Genomic DNA, 18,817 nt, shown 5'->3' with positions numbered 1-18,817 from the left:
TAAAATATTTCAATTTAGAAACTAATTCACCCTAATAATTCAATTCACAAATCAATTCACTAACAATTCATTTCACAAACTAATTAACCAAATAAATCTCTAATTCACAACTATTGAACATTGATAATTGATGAATTCACAAAAACATTACTTAAACTTAGTAAAATAGGGTTTTAAAAATATGAAAAAATAAAAAAATAAAAAAAAAAAGAAAAGAAAAGAAAAAAGAAGAAGAAGAGGGAAAACCTACTTGGCGGAGCGGTGGCGCGATGGTCGCCGGCGGAGGTGGCGGTGCTCGCTATAATCCAGGACCTGTGGTCGCGTGGGTGGTGGTTTGTGCCTTTGTGGTTGGGAAATAGGAATAAGGGAGTAGGCGATTGAGTGGTTTTGTTGAAATAAAACACCCAAAAAAAAAAAAAGAGGAAATAATGTTAAAAAAAAAGGATTCAAACCCCTGCTAAAGTCTCATATTAGGCCCCTTGTCATATTGTTTCTAATCCATTACCAACTTAGCTAAGGCAAATTTCTTATTTATATCTTACACTCAATTGTATATAACTATTTTCCTAGTTTTTGTTTTCCTGAAATTTTTTCCTCTGTTTTTTTTTTTTCCGAAAGTGGGGGGACAGTCGTCCCCCCCTTGTTCCTTAGTGGGTCCACCCATGTTTCTTTTGATACCAACGAACCTATTTATATATTAATATCAATTATTGTTCACTTGTTTCTTGATTATTAATGACTTTTAACGGTATCAGTTATCACAACTCTACTACTTATACATCGAAATAAATTATATTAACAGTTTAATAGCCCACCATGCTTCGCGATAATAATTCTTTAACTAGAGAGTTTTGACCAATACCTGAACCTAGTCGACAATGGAACCTCCGGTGTTCTGAGCTTCCGGCTTTACCAAGGTAGCTAACCCTAAGGCTGTTCATCAGTCCAAGACCGAACCGGACCGACACAGATTGAACCGAAATTAGAATTTTAAGAACCGAAAACCGGACCGATTAAATTGGGATCGAACTTGGACCGGACCGAAAGAATCGATCCAAAACTCAGACCAGACCGCTTTGGACCGATTTAAGAATTTTTTTAAAAAGAATTCTAAATTTTTAATAAAGTTATAGAAGTAAAAAGTAAAGGAAAAACTCTAACCCCAACCATGTCTTCCTTAGATCAAGCACAGCACAAATCTATTTCGTTTCCTACCTTAGACCGTAATCTCTAATTAAACAATCCTTACTGTGTTTATGATGGAAGTTCTTAAACAGAAAGATAACTCATTTGATATATAAGGTTCAAGGGGATAACGTTCCCTTCTTGAACGAAAATTTTATTTAACTTGAAAAGATTACAACACTTATAAATTACAACGAACACACACACTGAAAGCTTAAACATACATAAGCTGAATTAGAGTTTTCTCTACTTTAAGAGAGATGGAATTTTCCTCTAGAGTATTTTCCTCTAGAGGATTCTCTAATGCTTTCAAAGGAATTCTCTAGCTAACTCTTCCAACTCTTCCTTTACTTATTTGCCTAATGCTCTTGATATAGGGGAAGGCTCACAAAGGTCACCAACACTTTCTATGGCTTACAGAAAACCATGACTTAGCAAGTGAATATCGTTCACTGCTTTCTAAAGATTCTTTAAAACAAATAAAACGTGATACAATAGTAAAAGTATAATACATTATTGCTGGTGTGGGCTCAAGATTCCATCATGTCTTGTAGACCACCTTTGTTGTCCTTACTGTCTTCATAATGGACATACATTTGATTGTCTTCTTCTATACCGAGATCCATCACACATTTGGCAGTATAGGATTCATCCCATGTGACAAAGATCTCCAATAAGTGCTCTTTTCCCTCTAAGGATAAATATCTCCCAGCTTCAACTAGTTCAAGATAATCATACACTAATTCACCATGTAATACACCTTCTAAATAATTTCTTAACCATTCTGGTGCTACTATTGTAGTATTTCCAACATGTATTATGACCGGCGATTCTTCCTTTATCATTATGAACTGGTTAAGATACTGAGCAATATAGAAAAATCCATAAGCTCTTGCCTCCGTAGGATCTTTTACATGTCTTTGCTGGATACAGATTATTGGATCTTTGATTTTGCCATGAACATCTTCAAACATGATCAGCAAATATGGAGAGTTAACTTTTCCTTCAACCATTTCAATGTTTACACTTTGCACTTGGACTTGATCAACTTTCCCTTTATATCTTGTTGCTTCATAAATTCTCCTAAAAACATACTTCTGGAATTTCGTAAGCTTCTCAAAGAATGTAGTATTATTATCAGGAAATGGTACAATACTAAGAACCATTCCATAATCCCAAGCTCTGTAGTACTCCGCCACATATGGTGCCCTCCATTCCAGAGAATGTGGATGAATAGACACAGTACCCACTCTGGAATTGGTGTTGAATATTATTCTACTTCCCCATGTATCATAGACATCATACATCTTATATGACCTTGATACAACTAAATCATATCAGAACCTAAAATTGTTATCTTTTATTTTATTTAGTATAATATCCTTAATATCAGGAATGAGTCACAGGATAATGACCATTACTTTGTACATTAGGAACCTTCGAACTGCTACGTGACAGCTTTTAGTTAAACCATCTCGAGATCTCCTTTTTGATGAAACAATCATGGCCTCCATCAAAGCCAAGTGGAGGGTGAAACCCACTCCATTTCTTTATTAGTTTCTTCAATAAGAATATTTCTCTCCGCCTTCATCTTTTCTAGTTGATGGGCGGGAGGTTTTTCTGATGTCTTATGCTTCTTCGCCATTGGCTAATTCTCTAGTTAAACTATCTACCAAAGAATTCTTTGATCCCTGTATATGTTCACAGTAAAAGAGAATTGGTTAAGCCAAAATTGCCAACGCAAGAGTCACTATTAAAATTCAGCTAAATTGCGACCGCCTCTAACGGTCGTTGAATAGCAAAAGCGGTCGCTGAAATTAATTGCGACCACCAACGATTGTAACGAGGTGGTCGTTATTCACTTGGTCGCAAATTGCATAATTACGATTGACTAACAGTCGCAATATATTTGCGACCGTTTTCTTTATTTTCAACGACTGGTACTAAAACAGTCGCAAATGCTATTAATTACGACTGGCATATTAGCGATCGCAAAAATAGACTTTTGTGACGGTTATAGGCGGTCTCTAAAAGTATTTAAAAAAAATTTTAAAAAAAATTGTACACAAATGAACCTAGCAGGTTTTTTTTTAAATAAATAAATAAACCCAGCATAAATCAACCATGTACGAAACCCAGCAAATCTAAATCAAACCAAAATCCAATTAACCCAAAAACAAACAACAAAATTCAGTTTTCAAAAAAAAAAGAACCAAATTCAAACTACAAAACAAACCGAAAATCAAACAAAAACTAAATCACAAAACAAACCAAAAATTGAACGAAAAACAACTCACAAAACAAACCAAAAACATCCACCCACCACCATCGCTAACCCAAAACCCAGAAAAAAATATGAAATTGAACAAACTCAGTGAAATTCGAACAAAATCAGTGAAATTCGAACCCACCCTAAAAATTCGAACAAATTGAACGAAAATCCTAAACATCATAAACAAGGAAATTCGAAAACAAAATCAACAAAAACACCCTTCACCCACCCTAAAAATGGAACAAAACCAAGAAAAATTCAAAATCAACGATATTCGAACAAAAACTCAAACAAATTTTGAATAAAAACAAAATAAAACAACAAAAATCGAAAATAAATTAAAACAAACTACATTTTCAAAAAAAAACAACGCACCTTAGCCAAAATTTCTTCCTCTTTGGGGTTATATGGTCAAATTTGACCATGAAAACTTTAGATCTGGAATTTTTAGGGTCAAATTTGACCATAAACACCAAATTCATTTGTTGCTCAAATTGTTATACCAAAATTCGAAAGGAACAAAGGGAGAAGGAGAGGCGTGAGAAAAGAGAAGTGAATAAGGTTACAAATCTAGAAATCCCTCCTATTTGTTACAGATACGAAATCTTGAGGTATTTTTCTTGATTTTTTTCATTCAAGATGCTGCATTTCGATTTCGTCGATTGTTTTTGGGGTTATTGAAGAGGAAATTCTTAGTTTGATACTGGAATTTGATTTAGAGAAATGAAAGAGAAAAAGAGAAAGTAGAAGGAGAGTGAGGAGATAGAAAGGACAGAGAAGAGGAGGGGAGTGAGAGAAGAGAGAGAGGAAAGTTGAGCGGTGATTCAATGCATTAGGGTTAGTTGAGTGACCTTTTATGCCCATTTTTTTTAAAAAAAAATAACTCAATTGAGACGGCCAGAAGCAGTCGTAAATCTGCGACCGGTCAATAGTCAGTCGCAATTTGCAGAATTTGCGACCGCTTTTAGCGGTCGTAATAGATTATTTTTATTTCAAATTATTTTTCCCAAGTATTTTATTAAAAAAAAAATTTAAAATACCTATGCGACTATTCTATATCTTAAAAACAGTCGCAAATCTGCGACCGCTTTTAAACGGTCGCAACATTGCGACCGCATAAAAATCGGTTGCAAATTTCATATTTTGCGACTGTTTTCTTGACGGTCGTAGAAAAACAGTCGCAATTTCACCGAATTCTAGTAGTGAGTCTCCTTTGCACTTGCATATTAGACAAATTCTTTTTAACAAAACCGAGTATGCCTTTGCAATCAGTTCTTATTAGGAACTGTTTAGGGGCTAAGAAGATTAAGAACTTCTCGATCCCTTTAATGACTGCAAGGATTTCCTTTTGCATTGTAGGATAATTTAACTCAGCTTTATTGAAACTTCCACTACTGTATTTGAAAAGACTTTATCCTTCTTTGATTTTAAAAATAGCACTCCAGTGCTCATTACTAGCATCTGTTTCAAGGATTAAATCATCTTCACTAGTAGGAAGTGTTAGTATAGGAAGATCTTTACACATAGCTTTTAAATCTTGAACAATTTTGGAATCACTTTCCTTCTAGTTCCAAGTTATTTCTTTCTTGAGTTTTTGTAATGGTTTTCTTAATCTTGAGTTTTTGTAATGGTTTTTGTAATCAGAAGCATAGGTTAAACATCCTAGAAATCTTTCTAGTTGTTTTTTATCTTCAATTTTATCTGGGAATTTTTCAATCTTTTCCCAAATATGCTTTTGCAATATTATTTGTCCAGCTTTAATTTCTAATCCTAGAAACTCAATTTCTTGTTTAGCATAAAAACATTTATCTTTTCCAAGGATTATACCATGCTCAGCACATTTTTGAGTTACCGCTTTAAGATCATTCTTATGTTGTTCTAAAACTTTTGAAAATATTAGAATATCATCTATATAGACCAAACAACAATGATTAAATTCTCTAAAAATATTATCCATTCTTCTCTGAAATATTTGCGGGGCATTTTTTAATCCAAAAGACATTACTAACCATTCATAATACCCTTGAGGGGCACTAAATGCAATTAATGGAATGCTCTCTTCTTCCATTTTGATTTGTCAGTAGCCACTCTTACAATCCATCTTAGAAAACCATATGGCTCCTTGTATTCTATTAAATAACACAGTTTTATTAGGAATGTAATAGCCATCAAAAACAGTATTGTCATTTAGCTGTTTATAATTAATGACCATTCTAGCTTTACCTCTTTTCTCTTCTGCATGATTCCTTACCATGAATGCTGGACTATTATGAGGACTTTTGCTATTCCTAATCAACTTTTTATTGAGCAATTCTTTTATTTGTTCATCAAATTCCAATATATCTTGGTAGGTATAAACCATTTGTCTTACTCTAATAATTTTATTAGGATTTGTTAGAGTTATCTTAGCAAATGTCTTATCCCTTTCCCATGTTCTAATGGATTTTTTGAATATAATTTTTCACATAATTTTTCTTGTTGCTTATTTATCTGATCTATTAATGATGAATCACACTCAGAAATTCTAAGTGCAACCTCTCGTTGTGTAGGAGTAACCCTATCACTACATTGGATGCGCGTAAATTTCATAGTATGATGAGTATGTATAAGCCTTTGTTATTTTCTGTATAGGAACATAATGACCATTAATAGTATAATTTGATCAATGGTTTGAGTGCATGGAGAGTGTAATCTTTGAAAATTATTTCCTATTATCATATCATGGCTAGGTTGATCAATTGCCCATAACACAGGAATAACACATTGAACTCCTCCAATTTCTATTTGTAAATTTCCAATTATTTCCGTATGCAGCATGACACTATTATTAGCAATTCTAACTTGCATAGGATTTTTAGCCTTTTTCTACAGGAATTCCAGAAACAATGACCTTTTCCAAAACATGTAGAACAACCACTATCAATATATGCACATAATTTATATTTATTATAATCCTCAATGCATATATCAATTGGAATATAAATGCTATTAGGATTAGTACTGAATATTTCATTACAAGCTTCCATTTACAAATTAACTTCATCTTCATATACTGGTTCGCTCACAGTTTTAGTTTTATATCCAATTACCTTTTTTTGTCAATAATAGAAATATTCGAATCTTCATGCATTTCTAAATTAGAACACGAACCAATATCTATACTATGCCTTGCTAGTTGCTTTAAGGCTTTCTTAGCTTCATATTTTTCATTTAACTTTTTTATTAAAGCTAATATTTCTTCTTCATCTTCTTCGAGTTTTTCATTGACTTTTTTTTTCATCCTTATTATAGTTGAATTTTGTCTACTTAGACTTGGTGTTCTAAGACTCATACTTCTTTGCATTTTAGGATTTAATCTAATATGAAGTAATCCTGATTCATCAATTAACATCTTACTTGACCTATTTTTTACTGCAGGATTTAGGAAGAATGCCTTTCATGTTTTTTCAATTTCTATTTCATTAGGATTTAACTTTATAGGGCTAATTTTCTTCTTAGGACCTCCTCCTTGCTCATATTTCTGAGCAATCTACTATTTGTTTCTTGAAAGATGAATCTATAGTGTTAACCAACTTATACACTACCTTCCATCTTAGTTGTATAGGTCGAGTTCCTTTATGCATGTTTACTCCGTCAGTTAATAACTTGATTGCTAGAAACTTTGGAGCATATGAATCTTCTAAGCTCACATAATATCTAGGTTCACATATATAGCTTACAGTTCCTTGACTTAAGCTACAAGTGATACCACTAATAATTTGCTCATAGAACTCTTTATGTCTAATATCACAAACAAAGCTTAAACATTTAACATTTTTACCAAAATCTTGTAAAGGAGTTATGTATACCTGCACTGCACCAATACAAATATAACTATAATTTCCTTTTTCTTTATGGTTCTTAATGCTTTTCGAATTTATGATATTAATTACTGCTGCTTTCTTTTCACAACCCTCGATTACTATACTTCCTTCCATTTATTCATATTTAGTTCTAGTTTTAAAGAAAGAAGTTTTAAATATTTTATCTTTAGTAATCTGGGGAAAATACTAACTTTCTTTGTTCATTTGGTCTAGGTCTTTATCATCAATAGAATACTCAGCTCTTTTTAGTTAACCTATAGTCATTTTACTTTTATCCTCATCGTCATCTGATTATGAGTTTTCTAATACTTCTCCTTCCATCATATTATTTATTTCTTCATAATTTTCATCTTCAAACTCATCACTATCTTCGGGTTCTTCATTATACTCATTTTCCTCTTCTATGATTTCTACTATTTCTTTATTATTGCTTAAAGCCAATTCTAAAGCCTTGTCTTCTGGTATTTCTATATAATCCTAACTACCTAAGGCTTCCATTAATTTATGATTAGCTTTCTTACATTCATTAGCATAATGTCCTAATTCTCCACAAGACCAACACTTGCATGTTTTCTTTTTCTCCGGACAATATGTTGCCTTTCTGAAAAACCTACTTGGTTTTCTATATTTATGTTTATAGTACTTTTTCTTATAGGTTTCTTTTCTTGATCTCTCAAATTTATTTTTCTTATAATTCCTTCTCTTATTAAAGTTTTTTCTTTCACATCATAGTTATTTGGGAAATCCCAACAAGTAAGAAATAATGTTTTCATTTGTTGAGTTCCTACAACCTCTCTACAGTTCTTTTCAATCCATTTTCTTAGAAAAGCAATTCTATTACCTAGGGCATCCCTAGCTAAGAATTTCTCTTTCCATTCTTGATATTTTTCACTAATTTCTTCATTAAAAGGACTTGGTAATTTGTCATAGGACATTCCAAGATTTGTTTCATTTTCACCAATTTTATAATAATATGTTTCAAATTCCATAATGTAATTTTCAACATATGTCATATTGCAAACGGACAAATTACTTAACTTACTTTGATATTCCATTCTGACTCAATGTATTGACATAACAGTCTGAACATTCTAGTAGGAGATTTACTAGCTCTTAATGTTGTTTTGACTTCTTCATCTATTCCATCGTACCAATCTTCTACACAGTCATAAAAACTATGTTCTATATAATTTAAGAAATTTTCAGAAGTCCATTCAGTGTTTAAATTAAGTACACTACTCATACTCTTTTTCCACTGATCTAAAACATCTTGTCTATCTCTTACACCATCTAATTTAAGCTTATAACCAGTTTGACTTATAGGTTCAAGAGTCACTTCTTCTTGTTTAGGTATATGATTAGGCATAACCTTAACACTAAACTGGGTAGTCTTCCCTGGTATGTATCTTGGTCGTGTGCTACTTCCTTCTCCTTGGTACCTTGGTCTTTGGATAACATTGTTTACATTAATATTTTCATTAATAATTTCTTTTCCAACATCATTATTATCCATTACCCTTTTACCAAGTTTGTTTCCAATCTTTTGTTAAACAACTTCTATAGGTAGAAAGTCTAGATCATCTAATTTTATTAATCCCATTTGTAGATATAAATCTTCTTCTAAAGAAACATAATTATTTTCATTTATTTCAAAGTTAATCCCTTTTTCAGAAATCAAGTTCATAATTTTGTTTAGCTTATCAGGGTCTCCTTCTTTATCAAAATAAGATTTGCAATTTGTTAATTGTTTTCTCCTGAAGATGAGGGCTCATCTTTAGTTTCTTTATTCTTTTCTTGGTTATTAGTAGGTCTTTTAGGGAGTGATACCGTAAACTTTTTATTTTTATCTAAATTTTGGAAAGGATACTTATATTTATACGGGACAATTTTCTCTTTATTAGGTGATACTTCTTTAACAGATTGATGTCTAACTTCTTTTGTTAAAGCAAGTTGTACTTGTTTAACTTGTTCTTTTAGCTCACTTACTTTTTTACTAATATCGGTTGTGGTTATTGATATCTTATAATAAAGCGAGCATGTATGTTATCGACTTTAGATCTTAATTCACCAATTTGATCTACTATATAATTAAGGACTAGGCCAAAATTACTAGTATATTCAGGAATATGATAATAATGCTTAAAATCAGGTTTCTTACATTCAATAAAAGGTCTAGTATTCTCCAGTTTTACTTAATTATTAATGTAATTAACAACTTAGTTTAACTTTTAACCGCATGACTCTGATACCAATCAAACCCAGCAAAATACCAACGAAATCGTAGTTAGGATACCAACAATATATCAACTTATACCAACAACAATATTTGTTAAATATGATACCAACCGTAGTACTATGATGATACCAATGTGTTGTAGGATGGTATTTTGATACTACTAAGGATGGTTTTACCTATATATGTCGTTGGTACTAAATTTTAATATACGGATAAAGTACTCTTTTTTTTATATTATGAAAATACCCTTGCTTGAGTCCACTTGAACTCTACCTACTTGAGGCCGAGAATTTCTGATTAAACTATGATTATAAATAGAGTTGTTAAAATGCTAGTGCTTCGAGCATGAAGAAATGGATATTGGAAAGAAATGAGGATTCAATAAGATTTCTTATCTTATATGAGTACTTTTTACGGGGTAGAGAGCAATTAATAACTAAATCGATAAGGAGGGTTATTAGAATGCTAGCGCTTCAAAATTGGTGAGATGAATATTGGAACAGGATTGTCCAAATGTTAATTATCTTTGGATTTTGGGAGTTCATTGGAAAAACACTTTACATTACTAAGATCAATACACTAATGTTTTGTTTGGTATCTAGTAGACTGGTAACATAAGGCGTGTCACAATGAGAATTTACGGCTGAGAACAAAAGAAAAAAAAAAGTTGGATGCGGTCGGGAATATTTCAAACATCAACTTTGAGTCCCACTGTGATCATGCATTTAAGCATGGTGGCGTCCAAAGGGAAGAAAGCTAAAGCAAAAGAGTCACCAACAAGTTTTAGAAACTTGTAAACCGTCCATGGGTGTGAAGGTTACACCCCATTCACGATCACAAAGATCGCTAACTCCATAGTGGTCCTGGACCATGACTGGATATTCGGGGATGATGGTACGAATCCAACCTAAAAGAGATTGGACCCGCGCTAAATAGGCCTCTACTTTATTCTTCTTTTATTCATGTGCGCTTTCCAAGTAACATACATCCAATAAATTATTCCTAAGCATATTTAATCTACGTTGGTTGATTTTAATGCACAAATAAATATATTATTGGCGATCACTTGAATTAAAATCACATTAGCCTAAAATCAAATTATTAATTATATTATTAAGCGTGATTTCAAGTACAAATTCCCTTTAAACTTGCTAGAAAAGGCGTGATCAAGCAATAACTATAATAATAAATCAAGCAACATAATAATATTAATATTGACACAACAAATCATCATCATCATATTCTTAAAGAATAATATTATTAGCGAGATCCTAGGCATGATACTAATATGATTAATAACAAATCCTATCATGTCACTAAATAATAAAAATCAATGCTTTATTCCTAACATGATACTAGAAATTAATAAAAGCAACCTAACATGATACTAGGAATTAAAATAATAATCTAAGCATGATTTCTAAAGAAATAGAGCAATTGAATTACTCACTTTGAAACCTCGTACCTCAATCTATCAAAAGAATACATACGCTAGTAACTTCAATAAAATATTAAATAAACAATCAAAATAATATTAATTGAAATTTAGATTTGGGATCAAACCTTCAGAACTATCAACCTTTCATGTTGAGGTTTAAGGCAACTTCGAGTTTGGCTAAATGTATTAGTGTCTCGCAAAGGACGTATGGTGTGTGTTTGGGAAAAGGTTTAGAATATCAAGAGAGAGTGGAAGAATAAGCTTTGGCTTAGAGAGAGAAAGAGATGATGATTGATGATTAATGATTATTGTTGGTGAATAGAAACGGAGAAAATCGTCCCTATTTATAGAGAAAAACGACCGAAAAGATAAAAGAACGAGGCAGAATCTAACTTGTAGTAAAACAGATTTCATCGCGGGGGCGATGGCTTCATCGCGTCGTGATATTTCCATTACTGATGGATCCATCGTCGCACGATGAATTTCGAAAGGTAGGATTTGTACGGAATCCGACTTCTAATTTATCCATACTTATCCTTATTAAATCATAATTAAATCCATTAAAAACACTTGTTTTATCAAACATAAAATTCTCAATCATTATCTTTTCAAAATAGGATAAATTAGAACCTTCTAGAAGATAATAATCAATCCTAATGCCCTTAAAACTTAAAACAACCTTCTAGATAATTCTAGAAAATTAAGATAAATCCTAATGGTTTTAAAACTATAATTAATATTAATGGAATATCCACATGATCATTGAGTCTGCATATAAAGCTCGCTTTAGGCCCAGTTTAGTATTTTTGCCATAACTCCCTCATTATTACTCGGAATTGGGCTTATACTATATCGTTGGAAAGCGCTTTTCAAACCCCATCCAACTATACAACTATTGGACCCAGATTATAGAATAGAATAAACTGGATTGGACGTTTTTCATAGATAGGACACGAAATGAATGATTTTGGAAATACGAAATGTATTATTTTGAATTAAAACATTTTAGAAAAAAAGGAAATTCACGAGACCCTTCAAAATTTCACCTTACTTGATAATCAATGACGTGAAAGATACTCATCACTGGGTTTGGTGTTTGGGGGGACACAATCAGGTGTCTACAGATGCATGGAGGTTTTTTCGATCAAAATTTGTGAATTTAAATATAACTTGGCAAGTAAAATAACATCCTAACATCCATATTAATCAATCTCTTCACAAACCTATGAAAACTTCAAGTATATCCTTTACCACCCAATTAATAATTGTAGACATCTAAAAAGTTTCTCCAAAACCAAACCCAATGATGAACAACCTTTCATTGCCATTATTGCTTGGGTTGAGTATCTAATATTTGGAGTGCTTACATCCATATTCAACCCCAATAAATTTCATAAACTAACCCAATTCTTAGCTCATTTCCCCAAACCATAACTTATTTTCCACTTTTCGTGCCCACATCACAAAATTAAGCTAAAATTATTTTGTTGTCCTATAATTTTGATCCAAATAATATTTTTTTTTGGATAGGACTTGAAATAAGATTTCCAACAGAATATCATAAGCCCAATTTCAATTTAAAACGAAGAAGATATGAGCAAAACACTAAACTCGGCCCAAAATCGACACTCGTTCACTAAAACAACCATATCTTAAAATTTACAAAATATTTTGACCTGATTTTAATTGTGTTAGAAATTAGGATTAAAGACCTTTCCAATTATATATTATATGCCTTATTCTGAATTATGGATCAAAAGTTATCGAGGTTTTAAAAATGCATAAAAACTGGAATTTACTATGCCACTTCAAAACTGTCACGCCATGGAAAATTTTGACGTGGCACGGCATATATTCCATGACACGGAGTTTTTTCTGGGCTTTTTTCCGTGGCGCCTTCACTTCTAGGGTTTCGTGCTTCACCCCTCGTATTTTCTCTATAAATACGAGGCTGATTTCCTTAGTTTCGGGGCACCAAAAATCGTTCTCTCTTCCTTTCTTATACACCAAAAAATTAATCTCTCTCTCTCTCTCATATTCTAAGCCTTAAACCTATATTCCTAATTACATCATTCCTTCCTTAAACACTCCAAGGAGTCCATACTTAACCTGAAGTTCCATACTTAAACCAAGGCGCGAAATTGAGGGTTTGGACCAAATCTACTTTACTTTTAATTTAATTGTTTCAATTTGATTCATATATTTATTGAAGTTACTAACAATTTATTCATGACGTAGCGGTTTAAAGAAATGCGGAACGTGAGTAATTTAGTCACTTAATTGCTCTTATTTTTATTCTTTATTGCTAGTGTCATGATTAGGTTTATTATTATTTGATTTGACTAACGTTATTATGGTTAAATTGCTTCCAATGTTAATGTTTATTCTATTGTTATTCTTGATCACTATATTGCATGTTTAAAGGGAATATTTTATAACGCCTAATAAGATAATTTGGACAACCTATTTAGGATCCTTTTAAATATTATTGTTTAATCAAGTGATCACAAATATTTTAGAATTATGTGTGCATTAATATTCAACCAATTTAACATAATTATAGTTTGGAGCAAATTGAGTCTTTGTTTGTATGCCTTTAAGATCTCAAGAATTACTTGTCACAATAAGAATCGAGTAGAGGCCAATACGGGCAAATGTGACTCAATGACTCACTTCGTACCATCATCCCCGATCCTCCTTTCGTGGTTCTGAACCATATCGAGTTAGTAATCTCATGGATTATGAATCGGGTGTAACCTTCACGGGTCAATCGTTGTTGCCTATCGTTGTCCCTTAGTCGTGGTTGCCTTTAATGATCCGTGGATGGTTTATAAGTTCCTTAAAAACTTGTTGGGGCTCCCTAATTTCCTTGTCCCTAATCGTATATGTTAATTCACACTTCTTATGAGTGTCAAGCATATTCACAACATGCTTTACGTTGGCGCGCTTCGAACGACGCCTACAATTTGGGGACTCCACTGAGGAGGATTCTTGGTTATTTATCAATTTGGGTGATCGTTATTTAATTGAGATGAGTGGATGAGACTTGAAAGCTTCTTGAATGGTATACCTGCGATTTAATTGGCATTGTCACATATGTATATGCATTTGAGCTTACCTATTTTGCCACAATAGTACGTGTACTATGTATGTGCTAGCCCGGGGGATTTAAGCTTTATCAACCCAAAAACGCTCATGGCAATAAGGGTTCATCCGAGTTTTTAAATCCACCCAAACCATGGAGTCGAGTTTGATATCATCACGAACTAGCGAAGCCGCCTGTTGGCATACATCCTCAAAAGAGGCTTCCTTGCTAACGCGTCCAAAATCTTAACCATGGTACCTTTTGACACCCAAATAAGCTTGACCATAGTGGAACATAGAACTCGACCCTAAGTTGCGAACTTCATTGCATCATGCGTGACAATGTGTTTATGTGTAAATTTTTTTTGTGACTTTTTTATTTTTTTCTCTCTTTTATCTAATATTTTGTTTTATTATTATAGTCGAGTCATAGTCTTTTTTTTTTTAATTTATTTTTTATTTTTTAGTCAACCCGGATTTTTATTCCCGTATCCTGCACAAGAGTCAGCTTATTTTGGTCATAGCCAGAGTTCTAAAGAGAGTTACGTGTTGTGCCAATAGATTTATATCCTCGAGTTTTATCTTTCATTTAGCGTTGGTTTCGTCCCAATCAGAGTTGTTTCGGGTGGTTTTGTGATTTCCTTGGACTTTGGTCGCGTTCTTCTTACAAGTAGACTTGGACACCTGCAAAACACAAATATTCTGGTGACGGAATATTTGCTCCGACGGTTAAGTTAGTAACTTGAAATCGGAAAGGCTAGAGAGAGAAAGTAGAGAGAAGTTGGGGCTGTTTTGTGCTCTATATTAAATGTTGTCTTAATCCACCCCTGTCATCATAAATGATTAGGGTATTTATAGGGGTGGAGATCTGAGCTTTTTAGGGTTTGTACCTAGAATGAAGTTTTTTGATTGGCGGCGCAATCAGGTTTGGACATGTGTCCTTGGGAAGCACCGTTTTGCGGCTTTCTCGGGATTTGGGCCTCCTAATGTAAGAAGGCCCTTTTTCTCTCTTATTCAGGTGCTCTTAATTAGGGTTGTATATGTGGCTTCTTCCTATAGTGACACGTGTTGCCTTCTGATTGGGCTACGTGTTACCAGGGATTGGTCCACGTGCTGAGGTAATTTTTGCCCCAAACATTTGACCCTTAGAGGGGGTGGCTCGTACTTTATCGACCGCCTCCTCTGATTTTCTACTCGTTCAGTCATGTCCGAGTAATTTCATAGAATTTTGAGCATTGCGTTAGTATGCGGACATTACCATTCGTGCATTGGGGGATTTCTCCTTTGGGCCGGACGCTTGGTCCTGTCCGCCTGTAATTCCTCTATTTGGACACTTCTTGGGTCCGGACGCAGCAGGCCGACTACCTTTCTAGAAAGGACACCTGTTGCCTGGGATTTCGGGACAACGGTTTAGATTCGGCTGACATGTCCGTCTATTTTGACGTGCCGTCAGCCCGTTCGTCTTCTCTTCCGTTTAAAGTGACGGAAGAACGTTTTTTGCCTATTCGAATTCTAGGTTAAATTTTTCAAAAAGTAACCGTTTGAATTTTTAGGCGGGAAAGGTAGACTTACCATTTTGTCCCCATAAATTTGCCTATAAATATAGGATGTTTGACTTCATTTTCTTACTTTGGAACTTTGAGAATTCTAGAGAGAAGTCAGAGCTTTTAGAGAGAGAAAGTGATTTCTTCCCTGAATCTTCAAGAGCTCCGCCGTACGATTGAATTTTCCGGACACATAGTTTGAGTTTTCCGGTCAACTTCTAAGACTTTCAAGGATTTCCAGAGTTTTCTACACGTATAGAGGTAAGCTGACTGTTCTTCTTACTTCTCTTTTTATTTGCCTTAGTTTTTCTTTTTGTTTAAACCAGGCTCAACACTCGGCTTCGTCCGTTTCTCCTCATAAGGCCGGCCGTTCGCCTGGGACTGAGGAGTCTTGAGTGGACGGAGATGAGCTGTCTCCTTCATGGAGTGGGTCCATTTCTAGTGCGTACCAACTCTCATCCACCTACCCTTCTCTGTCCCTGCAGCCGAAAATGGCCTGGACGATGCAGACATATGACAAGTACGCCGAAAGAAACCCAGACGGCAATCTGGTAAACCCTAGAGTCTCCCGTAACCCAAATGACATGGACGGGGAGACAGCCACCAGCACAAACACTGCCACAGTTAGTGACAGTGAATGCTCGGCGGTCGAAGTGACCACCTCATTCGAAGAACGCCTGAGGCAAGGCGTTCCTTCAGGAAGGGAGACGCACGAACAGGCTCCTGGCCTTCGCTTTTGTTATTTTAGATGATATACTACAAGAGGGGGTGAATTGTAGTAAGTTCCTAGTGCCTAATTTTCGCGGAATATAAAACAGTTTTAGTTAGGAACTTAAGGAGTGAAAAGCAGATTTTACAAGGAAACCTTCCAAAGCTCAACTGGAAGTAAAACCTCGACCCACCAAGGGATTTTCAACACATACATTTCACTATAATAGGGCTAAACACCTAGTTACATCCTATTATACACGGACCTTTCTCACAAGTTCCACCAAGGACACTTGCTACTTGATAGGAACCTATCCTACCCAACCCAAGACACACTCAGGTTCCTTTCACTTGACCCAAGACACACTCAGGTTTCTTTCACTTGACCCAAGACATACTTAGGTTCCTTTCACTCACTGTGCACTCACAACTACCACTTGAATTTTAGAGAATTTAAACTCCTCACAACCCAATACCCAAAATACTCAAACCCTTTTTCCCATTACAAGATCTCATTGAATAACTCTAAATACATATATATGAATAAAGAGATAAAACTAATATGTTGGACACTCGAGATCTGTCTGGAACTCACTGGACATACAGTAACCAAAACCTGATAGGAACTTTGACCAGGAGGACTGACTTAGCTTCGTGGTGAAGGATAAAACCATTAAGCACGACCACTCCACTTCATCAGCCTCAACTTTGAATGAATACATATGAGCATATTTATAGTACACTCGAATTATTCATTTCATCTTGAAAAAGATAAGTTTTATGAGAAGATAAGTTTAAAAGATATTTTCTAAAAATAAGTTTTCCGAAAATATATCTTTTTGTTAAGAATAAAATCTTTCAATAATAATAAAGATATAATTAACATAAAATCAGATTTTATTCCAATCTTATCTTTTTGTTTAAAAAATACATTTTAAACAAACTTATCTTTTTCCAAAAGGGATTTATTAGAAAATAAATATCTTTATTCAGTAAAACCAAATCCCTAAAAGATATGCACGTATTAGGTAAATATATATAATTAAAACCGACTTTTAAAGACGTGCATACTTAAGTTTCTATTAGGTTCGGAACTCTGACAGTCTTTGAGTTCCTGACAAGTCAGTAACTCTAATTAAGTCAGTAACTCTAATTTCATTGACTTTCTGGAGTTCACCTTGGTTCTATATAAACTTGTTCCAGACCGACTTTTATGTCCAACATACTTATATGAATCCTAGAGCAATATACTTCTATTTCTCCGTCTTCATGTTGCTTCTCTAAGACTCTTGTTCTAGAATCCTGAAGTCTTGATGTATTCTAGATCTCAGGTTTTACCCCAGCATTACACCGAAACCAGGTCATTACAACCCGTTGATATGTTCCTGTCAGGAAACACCTTGAAGTTCCATTTCTGGAACTCTTCTTCTGCTTTACTTGTCATCCTTAGTCTTCTAAGGTTCCTCTGTTTCAATCCTCACGTCAACTCCCAGAGTTTACTTATCCTGCAAAAATCAAAACACTAAAAGACTCTTATTAGATAGAAGTTTGCTCAATCATTAACATCATCATCAAGACCTAATCAGGGTCAACAATTTCCCCCTTTTGATGATGACAAACAAAGCAAACTTCTGAGGATAACAGAATAAAATAGAAGGTTATTTTTATTTATAAAAACAATAAAGAAAACTAAACTAGATTAAAAGACTCCTACACATACATGACCTATATATGCATAGGATACTTACCTCGTGAAGCTAACATATGCAAACACCTATTTACATAGTTACCTTCATGGTTCCTTAGCCATCATCATACTTATCAACCATAACACTCATCATTGTTCTTGTTCCTTTATTGCTTATCCTATATTGCTTATCCTATATTGCTTAAGTTCCTGATATATACCTGTCATTACTCAGGTTCCTTGTACCCTGTTCCAAGCATAACTTGATCTTTTTATGCACAACTAAACAAACATGTTAGATAGATAATCATCATTAAGTCTAACATAAATAAAAAATCATTAAGGTGCACATAACCAAAATTATTTCCAAGAACCATTCTTTAAAAAAATTGGTTCAACTTGGTGCAACAAAATGAACAAGGGTAATAACTCACTATTAATTAAATTAAATTAAATTAATCATGAGATTTTGACATAATAAAGAGGAGTTGGAATTATGAACACAAATATTCAAATAAAGATTCCAACTTTAACTTGTGAATCCTTGAAAAATTATATCTTCCAATATGAAGATAAATTTCTATCACAAGATTCAAACTTTATGATTCCAATCAACTTAATACATGATTAAATCAAAAGTTCAACCAAAAATTCATGGAATTTAGTAACTCAAAGTTTCAATCACTTAAAATAATTAAAGATTGAATCTTTAGTACTTAGAAGCCTCAAGGAACAAATTTTTCACACTTAATGCAATGGATTTGCAATTATGTGAAAATATAAACCAATCTTTTAAGCAC

Source organism: Chenopodium album, chromosome 15 (genome assembly GCF_948465745.1).
Source record: "Chenopodium album chromosome 15, dcCheAlbu1.1, whole genome shotgun sequence".
NCBI classification, from domain to species: domain Eukaryota; kingdom Viridiplantae; phylum Streptophyta; class Magnoliopsida; order Caryophyllales; family Amaranthaceae; genus Chenopodium; species Chenopodium album.
Note: the sequence above shows the minus strand (reverse complement) of the source record.